Below are 15,891 nucleotides of genomic sequence, written 5' to 3' on the forward strand. Positions count from 1 at the left end.
CCCCCAAATAATTTTTAGAGCCTGAATTTATAAACGTAGCCTGGAACTTTTTTCTTACTGTATCCATACATTAGTCCCTCGTGTCCAGTTGGCCTTTTCCACCTCAGAGCTTTAGCCCGGCGCCCCCACAGTGCCAGGTGGAGGGAGGCAGCGTGCAGCCAGCCTGGTGCCTGAGCAACGCGATATGGTTGTGGCTCCCGAAAAATTCACCGTAGTCCACTGCTTTCACCACAGCCCTAGGCAAATCTGGCCCGCTCCTGCCTCAGGACAGAGCTGCTCCTAAGCCGCCCGGCAGCCAAGTCGTATTCCTAGGGCAGGACTTGGTTGCCTTGCAGAACCCGGGGAAGCGAAGCCGCTTACCCCTGTTTTACATGTCAAAGATAACAACCATCGTTTCTGAAAGTTATGTCCAGAAAACCCTATGCGCTGCCTCAGAAAAAACATTTTGCTTCAGAGTTGTTCCTCTTAATCTGTATACGTTTTTACAAATAATAACTTTCCTTTAAAGTGCTGGTATTGGTTCCATCTGTTCAAAATAACATATAAATGAAACTGTATGATTCTATGCGCAAATGTATCAGATATGCTGCAAGACAAAAAAATAGGGTTAATCTAATAATTCAACTGCGTCTTTAACAAGTTTCCTATGGGAAAAATCAGTCTTATTTTCCCTGCAGATCTGATACTGAGAGCTTCTTTCTACTAAGCACATTAAAAGCTATTTGAACCAAAAAATCCTATCTATGCATGTGGAAAGATACATATATAGAAACAAGAGGCATCCGTAGTATTACAGATGGGGCTGTATCAATATTTCTAATTACAGCAAGGGTAGTCCCTTCTTATATTTTAGGAACCAGATTGCCTTTTTTATTCCAAAGAACAAAGAAATCTTAAGGGAAGTAAATTTTCTAGAGGAGAAACGCGTGCATGTATGTGTTTGAACGCTGTACCTAACGATTACTGTACACATTATTCCTGAATTCCTCAGATTTATTTCGGTATTTGCACAGCGGTTTATCTGGCTGGTCCTGCAGTCATCACTTGCTCGTTCCCTTCTTTTCACACGCACACACACCCCTCGCTGCCTCTTTTTGCACCCTGGTAGAAACGAGAACTCTTCCATTCCCCAGCCTCTGGCCGGCTGCGCTCAGGACGAGGGGCAAACCTCTGCCACGCGCTTCATCTGGCTGTTTCCCTTCCCAGCCTCTCCTGCCCTTACCAGGAGGGGAGGGAAGATGTCCTAGGACTTGACCCCAGAGCACAGCCAGCTCCCAGGAGGGTGGGGGGCCGCAGGGCGCGCTCCCCTCTCCCCGCTTAACCCCCTCTGCTCCTGGGCACGGCCGCGGTCTCGGCGCCCCTGACCCCGGCGCCCGCTGCCCTCCTCCCTTTCGGGGCACTCGGGATCACCCCGGGAGCACGAAAGGACAAGAATGCAGGAGCAGCAAGAGGCTGTCGCAGGAGGGCATAGCGCAGCACGGCCAGAGAAGCAACAGAATCGCCGAAAAGGGGGATGTTTGGTTTGTGTTAACTACCCAGACAGATGCACTTCGGCATGTTTGCATTTATGGAATCCATATGTTGTCATGGGAAATTAGAGGACAGCAACACAAAACTAGAATTCGCGATGCAAATGCAAAGAAAACGTACATGGCTACCAGACTCTGCGTTTGCACATGTTACTGCGAAGGTGCCTATTTCTGGAGCATCGACACAGTTATTAGATTTGCTTGCCACCTTCTCCACATGTTTACTTTTTCTTTGCTCTGCAAAAAAGTGTGTACATAGGCAGCACCCGTTCTCAGACCCGTCCACCAGATCCACAGCCTCTGGTGAAAACAGGCGCTTCTCCTAAGTTATACCAAGTACTAAAAGACAAGGGTTACTTTATTCTCGCCTCAACTTCATCATCAAAACACTTTTGTTCCATATTCAGCAAGAACAACAGTTACAAATTACACGCACCTTTACAGATAGCGCACCAAGCAGCCCTGAAAAATTCTACTTGCCCCAGGGCTTGTTAGTTTGGGGTTTGTTTTGTTGGTTTTTTTTTTCTTTCTTTTTTTGGTTGGGTTTGTTTTTATTGGGGTTTTCTTTTCTCTTTTTTTTTTTTTTTGGAAGGGCAAGTAATGTTAGCAATTATTCTTCTATAAAGCTAGACAAACATATTTTGAGCAGGGACTGACAAATTTTTAAGGGCAGCTTTCAAAGGCAAACTGGTAACATACTGGAGTCTGTCCATTTAACAAATCATAAGAACTCACACACAGCATGCGCATTGTAACAGTACACATCAGTGCTGCATTTATAATATTCAAATAACTATGGTACATATTAAAGCTTGACTCTTAAAGCCTGTGAATATCTTCCAAATGCAAGACACTTGCAGTAATGTATCAGCTAGTACAGTCCTCCTTCAAATTTCTAATCATCTGTCCTCTTCCTTCATCCCCCCCATCCCACTAAAGGGACTTGTCAAAATTTCAAATGACTATCCCCACGTTAAGATATATGGAAAGCTCGATACATTTCATTAAAAATACTTACTAACAAACATGCAGTTTATTACCTTGCAGTATAAAATACATCTACATTAAGGTTCTCCCAAATGGAAAAACTGACCGCAACTGCATTCCTTGTTCAACGCTATGAAACAAACCGGGAAGTTAATTATTTGGGTTACTATTAAAAATAAAAAATTAAATGAAAAAAAAAGGAGGAAAAAAAAAGGCAATTTGAAAAGCTTCTTTAGATTTTCAAGACAGATTATTTAATTCAGCTGTATTGCTGCCAGTAATAAAATAGTCTCTTACAGAAAGATGAAGAAAATATATTCCTGAAGCCTGGACAGAGATTCTTTACTGGTTCACCTCCTCCTAAAATTCAAATTCCATGTTTCCAGCGATCATCTACATTTTTTTTGCCAGGGCTGGAATGGGGAGGGAAAAGCTGCTGGAAATAAAAATTTTAAATAATACTCGCAGATGGACCCGAACAGAAAGTGAAAAATGTTACCGTAAGGCTAGAGAAATATTTATTTAATCAAACCAGAGGTTCTGTTGGGACTGGAGGAATGTTGCATCCTTTCCTAAAAAAAGAAAAAAAAAAGGGGGAAAAAAAGAGGAGGGGGTGGGGGGAGAAAAGAGAAAGCAAGAAAGAAAAAAGGCAGAGGCACAGCCGCCTCCTGGAGTTCCCCATTGTCCGGGGCTATAGAGAGCCCCAGAATGGCATTAAACTCACAAAAGGCATATTGTGCAGGGGACAAAAAAAGCCCCTTCTTCTACAATAACTTTTAGCTTCTTATTTTTAGAAAATGACAAAGCTGTTGCCAGCGATGGCTGGTGAAACCTGTAGCCCGGCTCCCAGCGAGGCTGGACGCGGCTGTATTGATCCGCTGTCCCGCTCGGAAAGGCGGCCGCAAAGTTTGAATGGGAGCGCGGGCCGGGCCGCGCCGCGCCGCGGGGATGCTGCGGGGCCGCTCCACCGCCCTCCGCGCCCGCGGCCCGCCCCGCGCTGGGGCCGCCGCCGGGGCCGGGGCGGCGCGGCACAAAGTTGCGCTCGCTGCCGGCCGTAACTTTCCCGGCTCCTCCCGGGGAAAACTTCGGCGGCGGCTGCGGCGGCGGGGGTCGTCCTCGCCCTGCCCTGCCCTGCCCTGCGCGGGGCGGCGCGGCCCCGCCCGGGGCGCGGGGGGCAGGTGGCCCCGTGGAGCGCCCCGCCGCCGCGGAGCGGTGCGGAGCGGAGCCGCCCGCCGGCCGGCCCGCTCGCCCCCCTTCCCGGCGCGGCGCTGCGCGGCAGGGCGCGGAGAGGCGCGGAGCGGCGCCCCCCCCGCCGCGGGCTGGGGGCCGGCCGCTTGCCCCAAGTTTCGGTGCGGCGCCGCCGCCGCCGCGCTCCCCCCGCCCGCTCCTGCTCGCTCGCTCCCTCCCCCGCCGCCTGGGCTGAATCTTATTGATCCAGAAGGTGGCTAATTAGCCCTTCCCGTCGTGCCTGGGTAATGAGGCACATGCGCACTGCACTAATCAGCCATTTTTTGCAGGAAACTAATTAGCAGAATAAAGATCCAAAGAGTTTTTTTTCTTCCCAATCATCAGATCTGAGTCCGGGCGCTTCCTGCTCCGGCGACCGCCAGCCCCGCCGCCCGCTCCGCTCCGCGCCGCTCCGCTCCGCCCCGACCCGACCGCCGCCGCCGCTGCTGCTGCCGCCGCCCGCGGCCCCCTCTCTCCGGGGGGCTGCAAACTCCCCGACAACGATGCTGCTGCTGGGCAGCGGCGGCGGCGGCGGCGGCTCCCGCTCGGCTCCGGCTGCTGCCCCCGGCTCCCGCTGCTGCTGCCCCGGGCCCCTCCGCGGAGCGCGCTCCTGCCGCCGCAGCCGCCGCAGCCTGCATGGGATCTGTAGCCCCCGCGCCGCCGCCCGGGATTAAAAGCGCCGCCGCCGCCGCCGGAGCAGCGACCGCGTAAGTGGCAACTTTTCTGCCCTGTCCCCCGCTCGGGCTCCTCCTGCTCGGGGCGCCCGGGCTGCTTTGCATGGGGCTGGTCCGGCCCCCCCTCCCGCCCGCTCCCACCCACCGCCCCGGATCCCCCAGCAAACTTTGTGCCGCTCGCCGTCCCGGAGCCCCGCCGCCGCCGCCGGGGACGCGCAGGTGCCGGCGCCGCGGGGGCCGCTGCGCGCCCCGCGGAGCCCCCGCCCCGCCCGCCGGCCATGGCCGCGGGGCGCGGAGCGGGGCGCGGAGCGGGCGCGGCGCTGCCCGGCTTTGTGCGCGGCGGGGCCGCCGGCGGGGCTCGGGCATCGATCGGCGGGGGCCCCGGCCCCGCGGGGACGCCCGCTCCGCGCTCGGCGGCGGTCGCGCGTGGGCTCCGCGGAGCCGGCGCCTCCCGGGACCCCGCGCGGCGAGAGGCGGCTCGGGCGGGCCCCCGTGGGTGCCCCGCGGGCGCTCCGCGCCGGTGACGCGCTGGAAAACAAAGGGGCGAAGAAGTGCCTAAAACTGCCCCGGCCCCCGGCGGCCCGGCCCCGCCGCCCGGCCGGGCCCCGCGCCGGGAGGTGCCCCGGAGCGGCCTTGCGAGCGAGAGTAATTATGATTTTTGTTTTCCGCGGGCAGGCTCAGTTTTTGGGAAGAATGCGGCTTAGGGGGATGGGAGAGGTGAAGGCAGCGAACGCCACTGTAGGCCGATCCCCCCCCCTTCTCAGTTTCAGTTTTTAATTACTTAATGCTGAATCGCACGGCGCTTATCTAAATATTTGCAAATGCGCTTTCCTATTGATTCCCCTGAATAAACTGTGCTCCTCGCCCTCGGAGGGAAGGCGATTCCTGCTCTCCTGAAACTAACCCTCCCGAGGAGAGTGTGTGTTTGCGTGGGGGACACGTACGTCCGTGTGTCTGTGTATATACGCGTATGTATGTGGCACGCACATGCGGGTTTCTTAGCGTGAATTATTTATAATTTGGGTTGCGGGATTTTATTTTATTTTTTAAAAATTGTTAAACTCCCTCCCTCTACTCTTTTTTTTTTTTTTTTCTGAAAAAAATATTTTTTTAATTCCGAGAAAGGTCTGTTTCTCTTTCAAGCTGTGCTTGAAGCTGCTCTCGGGTATGTCCTGTACTTTGTGCGGATATGTAATATATACGCGTCCCTTCCTCGGCTGTCTGTCTGTCTTTCTCCTCTTCTCGCTCCTGTTTAATATGGAGCAATTTTCTGGAGGCTCGGTGACTCCCTCCTTAGGGTCACATTGAGTTCGAATCCGACTGAAGGTGCAGGAATCCTGCGACGGGGGAAATAAGAGAATAGAGAGAATGGGGTCAAGTTGGCTGCTTAGAGGCCAAAACTCCCACAGCTGCCTTTAAAAAATATATATATAATATTTGGCTTTCCTCGCCATATTACAAATTGTAGCCTCCCCTTTCAGGTATTTTCTTTACAGCTTAAAGCCCTTTCTTCCTTTTGCCCCCCCCCCCCCCCCCCCCTCCCCCGTTAGAGGAGAGAAGGGGGGGAGGAGGGAAAATAAAAGGAAAAGAAATGGGGGGGGGGGCAAGAGGGGAAAAAATAAAACCCATTGAGTTTAGGCAAATAAGGTTTGGTCTCCGTATCCTATTACAAAGCACTTTGAATATGCAAGACATCACACAAGACCAGTTATTCCAGTTACGACAAACTTAAAAAGAGAAAAAAGAGAGGCATGTTTAGATTGTAATTTGTTAGAGCAAGAATCATATTTAAAACTCTGTCTTTTAATTTTTTTTTCCAGCCTTGCATTGTATCCAGCCTTTTTCTGATGTCTAGGGTTTTTTTTCATTATTATTATTAAAATCTTTCCGTTGAGTTTAGGAAGACTGCTGCGAGCAACACATTTTCTATATTTTTGTTCCTGTATCTTGGAGGAGAGTTGGCAGGGATTCTGTGGTTTGCAGTTACACAATATGTTATCATGTTTTTAATCACTAAATCATTGCAGTGGTTATAGATTTACAGTCTTAGGGTATTACTGAGAGGAGCAGCGCAGACCGTATGTACGGGAACATACGAGAGCATGCAGTTAACATGCTCGTGAACTTTGCTTTTAAATCGTTTCCCGGCCGAGCTCTGGCGGAGAGGAGAGCGAGCGTTTTGGCATCACCCCTCCACGCACTTGAGGAAAGTTTGTGCAACCCTCCCGGCAGGGCAGGAGCTCCGATGGGTGTTGTGGGCAACCCGTCCCGCGGCGCTGGCGGTAAGCGGCGGGTCAGGGGGCGCGAAGGGGCGGCCGGTGGGCTGGGGCCGCCACCTGCACCGGGCCGGGGGGAGCGGGCCGCCCCGCTGGACGCGCTCTGCTCCCGTTTCCCCCTTTATTATGTAACAGAGCCCTCGGCAGCATTAAAAATTCAGCATTACAAGCTGATTGTAATGCTCCCTCATTAGGGAGCACTGTCTGGTCCGGCATTAACGCAAGACGGAGCGTGGCTTTTCGGCTGCAGCACTGTCAGAGGCTGGGGGGCAGCCGTGCAGTGGGGCGGCCCGAGCCCCTGCAGCCCCTGCCAGCAGCAGTGGGGTTGTGCCGGGCTCCCTGCCGCCGCCGTTCAGTGCTGGCCCCGCGGCCAGGCCCGGGGCTCCCGCTCGGCCTCCCGGCCGCGGGCTGTCCTCTTGCGCCGGCCTTGGCGTGGGGACCCGGCTTCCTGAGCTGCTCTCCCGCCTGGGTCCTGCTCCGCAGGCCACCTTCAGCCAGAAACAAAAGCAAACAAAAGGCATATTAGAGGGGAGAGAAACTCTGCGTCTGGACGCAGAGGTTGCTTTGCTGCATTTGTATTTATTCCTCCCCCCGCCCCTTATTCTTTTTAAATGGTGTCATTTTGGGAGGAGTGGGCAGCAGGAAGTTCACTCCGGCCCCTCTCCCGCGCGGCAGCGGTGCGGCTCGCAGCAGCGCTGCCCTCCGGGAGCCCCGTACCCTCCCTCCCGCCCTGCCGCTGCCTTTTGTTCCCGCAGGACCGAGCCAAGGTGCTGCTCGGGCGGGTGGAGGTGGCACGGGCAGCCCCGGGTGCCTGGCACCTTCACCTGGCCTTGCCGTGGCTGCTGTCAAACCAGGGCCCGGCGGCGGCCGCGTTGACAAAAGCAGAGGCGCGTGTCCCTCTTTTCATCTCTCTGTTTTGACCCCCCACCCCGGTCCCCATCGGTGTCGTGCCGGAGGCCGGGAGCAGCGTGGAGGAGCGGATTTACTTTGGGCCTGGCCAGCAGTTTAACGGCTTGAGTGGGGATCGCTAAATCCCAAACTGATGGACATATGGCTGGCTGCGTTAGCCTCGCCGTTAACACTTCCTTATGCTTTCCAAAATAATAATGATAATAATAAAAATGTTGCATGGAGAAGATGAAAAATTATTAGCGGGCTTTTACATCAACTTTATTCAGACACTGTGTTCTGCTGGGGCTCGACTCCCTCGCGTGAGCGTTTCCCCCGCCGGTGTCAGACTCGCGCGTCTGCAGTGGGAGAGTTTTCAGCAACCATCTTCTCGAAGGTGGTGGTGGTGGTGTGCGTACTGGCCCTGCCGCGGTGCCGGAGCTGGAGCTGTGTTTGCGCTGGAGAGACCGGTGCAGTTCAGGAGGGACAGGGCTGGGGAGAGGCCGAGTGTTTCACGGCTCCCCACTTCCCTTCACCAGAGCGCGGCCGAGGTTTGGCCTTTGTGTGGCTTCGGGGGCCGCGTGCCGGTGGGCGCGTATGGCCGGCGGGAGAGGTGGGCCACGAACAAAGCCGGGTCCCACCTGCTCCCTGCGGCCCGGCCACATGCGGGGACCCCCGTGCCGCTGGCGGGGCTGCGCTCTTTTGCAACCGACCAACCGTGGGGGGCTTTGGCCTGGGAGAGGCCCCTGGGACTGGAGCGGGGTGCCCATGGGGGCTGCCCCCCTCTGCGCTGCTTCTGTTTCCTCATGGTGGGGTGTCCCCCTGCACCCCTCTGGGAGGCTGGCCTCGCCGTCCCTGTGGGGAGGTGAGGGGAGACTGGAGAGAGGAGCTTCTCCAGTGGGGAGCGGGGCTGCCCTTCCCTCCTCCCTTGCCAGCCGAAATTCGGGCCGGGTGTCCAGCGCGTGGTGGCGCGGTGGCGACAGGGCTGTCGAGGGCTGTCGTGGCAGGAGAGTGGGAATCAAAACATCTGTGCGCAGGCCTGGGCGCCGCAGCCTCTAATGGTTTTGACGGAGCTGTTGTGGTCTGTTGTCTGGAAAATCTGCATTCTGCGCCGTGCCCGAGGGGGGCCGCGGCACCGCAGACCGTGGCGGTACCTAAATATAACCGCCTCGCGCCGTGGGGTGAGGTGAGGGCAGGAGGGAGCAGGGCCGCCCGTCCCGCCTCCTGCTTTGTCTCTGATCTGCGATTCATGCATTTTTGTTTGCTCCCGAGGTTGGGTTTGTGTGTAGGCAGGGATTGGAGAAATAGATAAATTCCAGCTAGTTTAAAAAAAAAAAAAAAAATCCACCAACCGAACCAGGGTGGATGAGTCGGGCTTCCCTCCCTGCCGGCAGCTGGGGAGGCAGCGGTCCTTGCCGCTGGGTCGGGGATCCCAGCGGACCTGGACGCCCCGGCGTGCTCCTGCCCCGCAGCTGCTGGTGGGGGAGCGGGCCGTTCCAGCCTGCTCGTGTCGGTGTTTCTCCTTCCCCCCATAGATGCTGTGGGTCTCATTCAGGGTCCCGCCACACTGGCAAGGAGCGAGCGCTTTCCAGCGCTTCCTCGTTGGCTCTGCCGGACGGACGTGTCCATCTGTCGGTGCGGGAGGTGGGTGTTCATCTCCACAGCAACGCTGGCTGGAGAGCGGTGGTATTCTGCGCCAGGTGTACGCTGTGTGTGTTTCCAGAGGCAGACTGTAAATACAGTTTAAAGTTCATTCCTATCTGAAATTATTTTTCGGTTGGGGGTGCCACCACTGACGGGTGGCTCCCGGCGCATCCCAGGAGCTGCCGAGGAGGGGCCCGGGGTCCTGGCTGTGTGGGGCCGAGCCCGGCCAGCCGGCGAGGTGGAAGGACGGTGGGATGGTGTGGGTGCTGGGGAGCCCTGCTGCTGGCAGGCTGCAGCCACCCTGCTTTGCCCTTGAGTTTGCTGCTGGGAGAAAGACACTTAGCTGTTGATTGTAATTTCATTATGTCACAAGTGCCAAACATGCCTCTTGCTAATAAAAGGCAAAGCAGAGCAGCAATATTTTTTTTCTTCCCCCCGGAAAAGAAACCAGTGTTGTCAGTTGTGTGGTGGACGTTGCTGGAGAGCAGGAGGGTGCTGGCCCTGTAGTGCCTGGGCTTTCAGGTCTTAAATCTGGTGGGAGCTGAGCCGTGCGGGTTCCATCACGGGGCGATGGTGCTGGAGCAGGCGATGTGCGTGGCAGTTCTGGTAAAAGCCTTTCTCCCCTCCGCCCCCCGCCCCAGTATCTGGGAAAGTGGAGCCTGCGGGGCCTGTAACACGTTAGCTCTTAGTAAATGTTTATTTTGGTGGCCCAAGCGTACCTGCTGGAGAGTTGGTCCCTCCTGGGGGAGGATGGGGAGCAGACGTGCTCTGGGCGCTGTTCCCGACCCCTTGGGGCCCTGTCAGCGGCAGCGAAGCGCCCTGCGTCCCACCTCGCGTTTGCCTCGGACTTGCCCTGCGCATCCCTGGCTGGTGGTAGCCTAACTCCAAAATGGCTGGTTGGCTTGGTTCAGTGGCAGGAGTTTTAACCCTCCTTTTGCCACGCTGCCACTGACTGTCTTGTGCAAACAGACTGATGCTCACTGCAGAATTCAGAGCACGTACTTAAATGTTGATAGCAACATCGCGATGATGTGCTTGATCCTGCTAGGTTGGGTTGCTGGGTTTCCTGAATGCCTGTGACGTCTGGTGACGGGCTCAGAGGTTTTTGGTCTTTCCTTCTTGTTATAACAGAGTTGAGTGAAGAAGGGGGAGGCGAGGGGGGTGCAGAGGCACAGCCGGCTGAGTCGCAGTCAGGTGCGTGTTGTTTGGGCTGAGAATTGCAGTCAGGTGCACGTTGTTTGGGATGATGCAGAATCTGGGGATTCTTCTGCAGCTATTTTTGGTGAGATACCGTATAATGGGAAAATGTGCTGGCAGGCCTGGAGGTTAGTTCCGAAGACTGAGCAGGGGGAGTGTGCGAAGCACAGAGCTACGTGGTCTCTTAGGCACAGATTCGAGAGTTGCAGAATCTGCTAACTAGAGCTGCACCTGCAGTGCGAGGATGTTCTGGATTCAGGCTGGGCACACCCCCTTGTGCGTTTCACCTGTGCCGTCTTGTGTTGCAGAAGCTGGCGCACAGACCCTTGGACACCTCTGGAAGCAGAGCAGAAAGGCTGCCCCTGAAGCGCCGGGGTGCAGTAAGTTCTTGCAGTACAGCTGTGGAGGTGATGCCCCGAGGCCGTAGTTCTCCTTAGGTTTGCTCTGTTTGACAGCGTTGGATGTCAGTGTGCAGCAGCAGGAGCTGGTCTCAGACGAGCTCGAGTGTTGTGCGGTGGCCGCTGATGCTTTGGTGCCTGCCGAGGCGGGGTACCCCGGGACAGCCTTGCCAAGGTGGTCTTTGCTCCCGCTGCGTGTCCCCTGGCTGGGCTGAGGTTGCTTTGTGCCTGCCGGCGTGCCAGCAGGCAGAGCCCTGCCGTGTGGCTGTGGGCTGCCCGGAGGAGCGGAGCATGGCTGGCGGCCGCGTCCCCACTGTCCTTGCGCGCCGTTCCCATCGGCAGCCCCTGACTGTGCCAGACAGAACTGTAGATGTCAGGCTTTGCACAGAAAGGAGAGCGAGGAGGGAGGGCGAGGGAGAGACAAGCGTGCAGCAGCGGGGCTGTGAGTTTCAAATTAACCTTCTGCTTTGTTGGTGTCGAATGCGAGGTGCCCCCGGCTCCCCAGCGTAACGCACGCTGTGACAGAGGCGGCAGGATTTACATGCGGAGGAGCGGGGCTGAGCCGGCATCGCCGGTGCTGAGGCCGGGAGCGGGGCTTCCCTCCCCAGCAGTGCTGGGGACGAGGGCATGGCAGGTGCCCAGGGTGGCGTTGGCCCCTCCACTGGAGAGAAAGACACCCAGTGGGTCCCACTGTGGCTGGTGGGGCTCACTGTGTCCCCCCGGGTGCTACAGTCAGAGCTTTCATCTCCGGCTTTGAGGAATGGGAGCTCCGGCCTTTCCTCTGGGAGATGGGTCTGCAGCACCCAGGCGTTTGCTCCTCAAAAGCTCCTACAGATGTCAGAGCCTAAATTTCTCCTCTTTAATTTTCTCCTGTTAATTTTGTCCCTTTTAGTCTTACATACTTCCTTCCCCAATTCCTTTCTTCTTGCTGTTTTTCATCTTCCGTAGAGACAGTTAAAAGCGGCTTAACGCTGTGAGCTTGTTTGGAAGTCAAAAGATGCGTTTTAGCTCTGACGCTGACTTTGGGCAAGCCACCAAATGTTAGCCTCAGCTGGAGTATGAAATAGTATAATACGTAGTTCACATGCAGAGACTGTAAGTGGGGGTTAATTATGAAAAATCATAACGTGTCTTAAATTCCCAGAGCATTGTTACATCCTTAAATGTAGTTTTTTGTTACTGCCTCAGTTTTCCTCCTCCCTGCTTCCAGATAACTCACAAGCTGTTACGCTTCGTTCCTCCTGCTTTCTGGTACGCAAATACCGTCCCACCTGGGGCTGCAGGGTTCTGGCCACTGGAGTCCTTAGAGAAGGATGTCCTCTCCCCTGTCCATGTTGTAGATTAAGTAGTTCATGCTGTAGGCCTTCCTTGTTTTCCTGATGCTTTGCCTGCGCTGGGGAATTGTGTTCAGGCACCTTGGAGAGGAGGGAGGCGGCTGGGGTAGTGCATTTGTGGCAGGTCTGAACCCAGCCGGGCCGAGCATCGTGTGGTACCTGTGCGTCACGCGAGCGACTGCAGGCGCATGGTTCCCCTGCCTCCTCACTGCAGTTACCGCTTGCGTTGGTCGCAGGCCTTGTTCTGTGGGATCATTGCCAGTCCTGCTTCCGTGGACCTTTATTAGGGTGGGGGAGGAGGGGAGAGGTGACTCTCCTTGTCTGAGACGGGTTTTTCACTGGGGTAATGTGTGTGCTGAACGCCAGCCCTGCTTCATGGGGGCAGCCAAGGAGCAGAGGGGTCGCCTAGAGCAGCTTGGCATCTCCCGGTGGGTGGGTCGTACTGGAGACCTGTGCTCTGGTACTGGAGAAACGGGACTGGTTGGTCCTCGTTTTGTAAGATCTTCTCATCTTTCCCATTTTTGCTCCTTTCTGCACAGAGAACTGGCGTGGAGGAGGCTGGTTGTGTCAGCCAGGGTTTGTAGTCTTGGAGAGTCCAAGTCTAAACAGAACCACGTATGAAGGTGTAGGTAGGTGTACATTTTGAACTCCATCGCGTTCCTCAGGATGCGCTCCTGTAGGCATCAGTTGGTTCTGCAGCGCAGCCGGAGGGAGAGGTGGTGTCGAGGAGCGTGCCAGCGGTTGGGTTGCATTATTGGCCAAGGAATGGTGGAAGAGAAGTGTGCACTGCCTCATGACAAGCTGATACTGGAGGAAGACCGGTGGGATGAGTTTTGTGGCAATATTGTACGTCTTGCAGAGGAGAGAGGAGGTGGTGCAGCAGGTATTGCTGCCAGCCTGCACACACCGTTGCGCGTGGAGCGGGACGTGTGCTGCGTGCTGGCGTGGGATGCCCAGCCCGTGGGAAGGCGCTGAATGCCTCGTGCCCCTCTGCTATTTCAGAAATCAGTTACTTGGCCAATAGCAGTGTCTGTCTGAAGGAGCTGCCACAGATTTTTTCCTTGGCTGCCTTATTTTAACCAGCCTCTCTGCTGTTTCCTCTTTATTTTGAGCGGCGTGGTAGTCCTGGAGGTTTGCATGAGATCCTGGAAATTCCCCAGGTGGTGGGTCTGGTGCCAGAGCAGCCCTGTGTGAAAAGCTCCCTTCATGGCGAGCTCGCAGCAGTTTCACCTGGAACTGCAGATGTTGGAGCAACTGAGCCAAGCTCTGGAAGCGTCCGGGGGATTGCTCAGAGCTTGCTGTGGAGGAGGGTTGAGCTCTGCTCTGCGCAGCGCTGGCTGGCCAGGGTCAGCCTAACAGCAGGGGTGGCACAACTGGCTTCTCTTCGCTTGAAACCTCCCAGCTGTGCCCGGGGCTGTAGACCTGGTTGCCAAAAGCACGATGCAAGATCTTCCTGCTGTTGGCAATGTGATTGGAAGTGTCCAACCAACCGCTCCTCCATTGATGCTTCTCTGAGTAGCATCACTTTGTGTCTCTGAAGTGATAGGTGCTCTTTCTTTGGAGCTGAGATTTCTTTCCACTTAGTCTTAAGTGGCCACTGGGCTGTGGAACTGTGGGGTTATTTCAGGTAGCGGGTCTCTGACTTTTCTTCTTTCAGCCGTCTTTTTCTCAGCTGCTTCTTGCTTCTGTGTGCAAAGCCCGTGAAGCAGCAATGATTAGCAAGATGCTTTTGACGAGATTCTGCAGGAAGCACTGGCCATCCTCTGGAGATAGTGAATTACGTGGTATCCCTGTCGCTGGCCTTCAGCGTGATAGAGCTGTCTGCTGAGCTCCGTCCTCTCTCAAAAGCTCGACTGGGCCTCTTCTGGTGTGCCAAGGCAGGGTCAGTGGGATGGTGCAGTCTCTACTCAACTGCTAAGGCCAAATGAGAAATACCCAAGTGAGGTTTCTTCCAGAAAGCAAAGAGCAGGAGCGAACCAGCTCCCTCCTTACTGCCCGCCCTGGTCCATGCAGGAGGGAGGGTTCTTTGGTGGGAGCAGGGAGGGAGGCTGCTGGTGTGCCGCTGCCGGGGGCTCTGTGGGTGGGTTGTGGTGGTCGGGTTCCACCACTGGGCCCAGAACAACACGGGTGGAGGGGTGTCAGGCAGAGCCTTGGTATTTTTTACTACTGATGGTGTCCAGTGAGTCTTCTGCGTTTTAGAATTCTAAAAAAGGTGGGGAAACTAAAAAAGCTACAGCCTTCCATCTACACGTAGCATGCCAAGAGGTAAGAGATGGTACTTTTGTCACAGTTGTCCCCATTCAAAGTATTGGGGATATTAAAAGCTGTTCTGTGTCTTGTTGGGGTCCTTGCTGGGTTATGGAGCAGGAATGGGTGCTTTCTCAACCTCTATTTTAATTTGCCTTTGTTAAGACTCCCACTCTCTTTGTTATTGATGTTATCTGGGTGTTGAACAGTTCAGCCCCCGCAGACGGTACCAAGCGATGGTCTTCGCTGTGCCTGACCCGGAGGGCTCTCGGGAGAGGAAGGGGATCTGGAGTCAGCCCTCTGATGACAAAACGGGCGAGGGAAGGGTGCGCTGGGGGCAGGAGCAGCCTTCCTCCCGCGTCTGCTCCCCAGGTCATCTTCAGATGACGTGACGGATACAGCGGGAGAACCCCAGGGCAGTTTTTAGCTGCAAGATGATGTTTGTAACTGCTGTTGGGGGCTGCTGCTGCCTTCCCGATGACAAAAGAGGGCTGAGAGTCTTATGGTACAGATCGTTTACAAAAGAAGATAATGATAAAAAAAGGCTGCTTTTGGTAGAAACAGCTGCTTTGGATACTGCAGCAGAAAGGATAGAGGGTTTGTTCTTTTAATGTTTTCATTGTGTGTTGAGTGTAAAAGTTTTTTTGGTTGTGGTTTTTTTTTTTTTAAGGTTCCTTCTTCCTTGTATGAGCCTCTTGCACAGCAGAGGAAGAGAAACCCTTAACAAAAATAGAGCATGTGTTTTCCTAAAATGAGATTGCTGTGGCAAGTTTAGGACTTGAAACTGTGTGACTTTGAAGTTGACTTCATTTCACGCTGGTGATATCCTTTTAACTGTCTTAAGTAAACAATGCAATTCGGCTCTGAAAAGTGTCTTGCAAAAAGCTGTGCTTGGTTTCTAATTCTGACTGTTTCAAAGATTTTCATAACAAATACCCTCTGCTTACTAGCAACCCTTCCTACTTAGAAAAGTTTGCATTGATTTATTATTATTTTTTCAAAGGATTTACTTACACTTTAGAATGCCCTGTGGACATTATTTTCAGTTCAAGAATGGTTTATTTTAGTTTGGCTTAATTGAATTGGAAACAGTTACAAGTTGTACCAAAGCTAGTTCATTTCGATCCCAAACAAGAGTGTCCACAAGCAGGTTTACGCGATGATGAGCAAGTCGTGCTGCGTTCACAGGCCCTAAGTTGAATTTCTGTTGTTTACTCATGTGTACGGACTCTTGGCAAGTAAATCTCGTGGAGGGCTCAGCGGCGCCTGTGGTGCTGTGCGGGAATAAGAGGCAGCAGAGCAGGACGGGTGTCGCAGAGGCTGTCGTTTCACGTGCATTTGAAGCCAATACAGCTGCTAAGGGCAGACTTGCCGTGGATGCGTTTTCTTTTTTGCTGGCACAGAGCTTTGGTGCAGCGGCATGGGGAAGTAGTTTAGGGAAGGGACCGGGGTTAGAAAAACTCTGCCAAAGGAGGGGGAAAAAAAAACGC

At 54.7% G+C, this 15,891-nt stretch overlaps 1 protein-coding gene across 2 annotated transcripts in view; it reads left to right on the plus strand.

Annotated features, from left to right (window-relative positions):
• ZFHX3 (zinc finger homeobox 3) overlaps positions 1-15,891 on the plus strand; it is a 191,891-nt gene that overhangs the window by 11,817 nt on the left and 164,183 nt on the right. Inside the window, exon 2 of one of the 2 annotated variants that reach the window (XM_063334933.1) lies at positions 4,089-4,450. The gene's annotated coding sequence lies outside the window, so the exon portion shown is untranslated. Of the gene's footprint in view, positions 1-4,088; positions 4,451-6,622; positions 6,700-15,891 lie in introns of those variants that run through there. The other variant, XM_063334934.1, reaches the window with a different exon arrangement.

The sequence above is a fragment of the Chroicocephalus ridibundus genome, chromosome 4 (genome assembly GCF_963924245.1).
Source record: "Chroicocephalus ridibundus chromosome 4, bChrRid1.1, whole genome shotgun sequence".
NCBI classification, from domain to species: domain Eukaryota; kingdom Metazoa; phylum Chordata; class Aves; order Charadriiformes; family Laridae; genus Chroicocephalus; species Chroicocephalus ridibundus.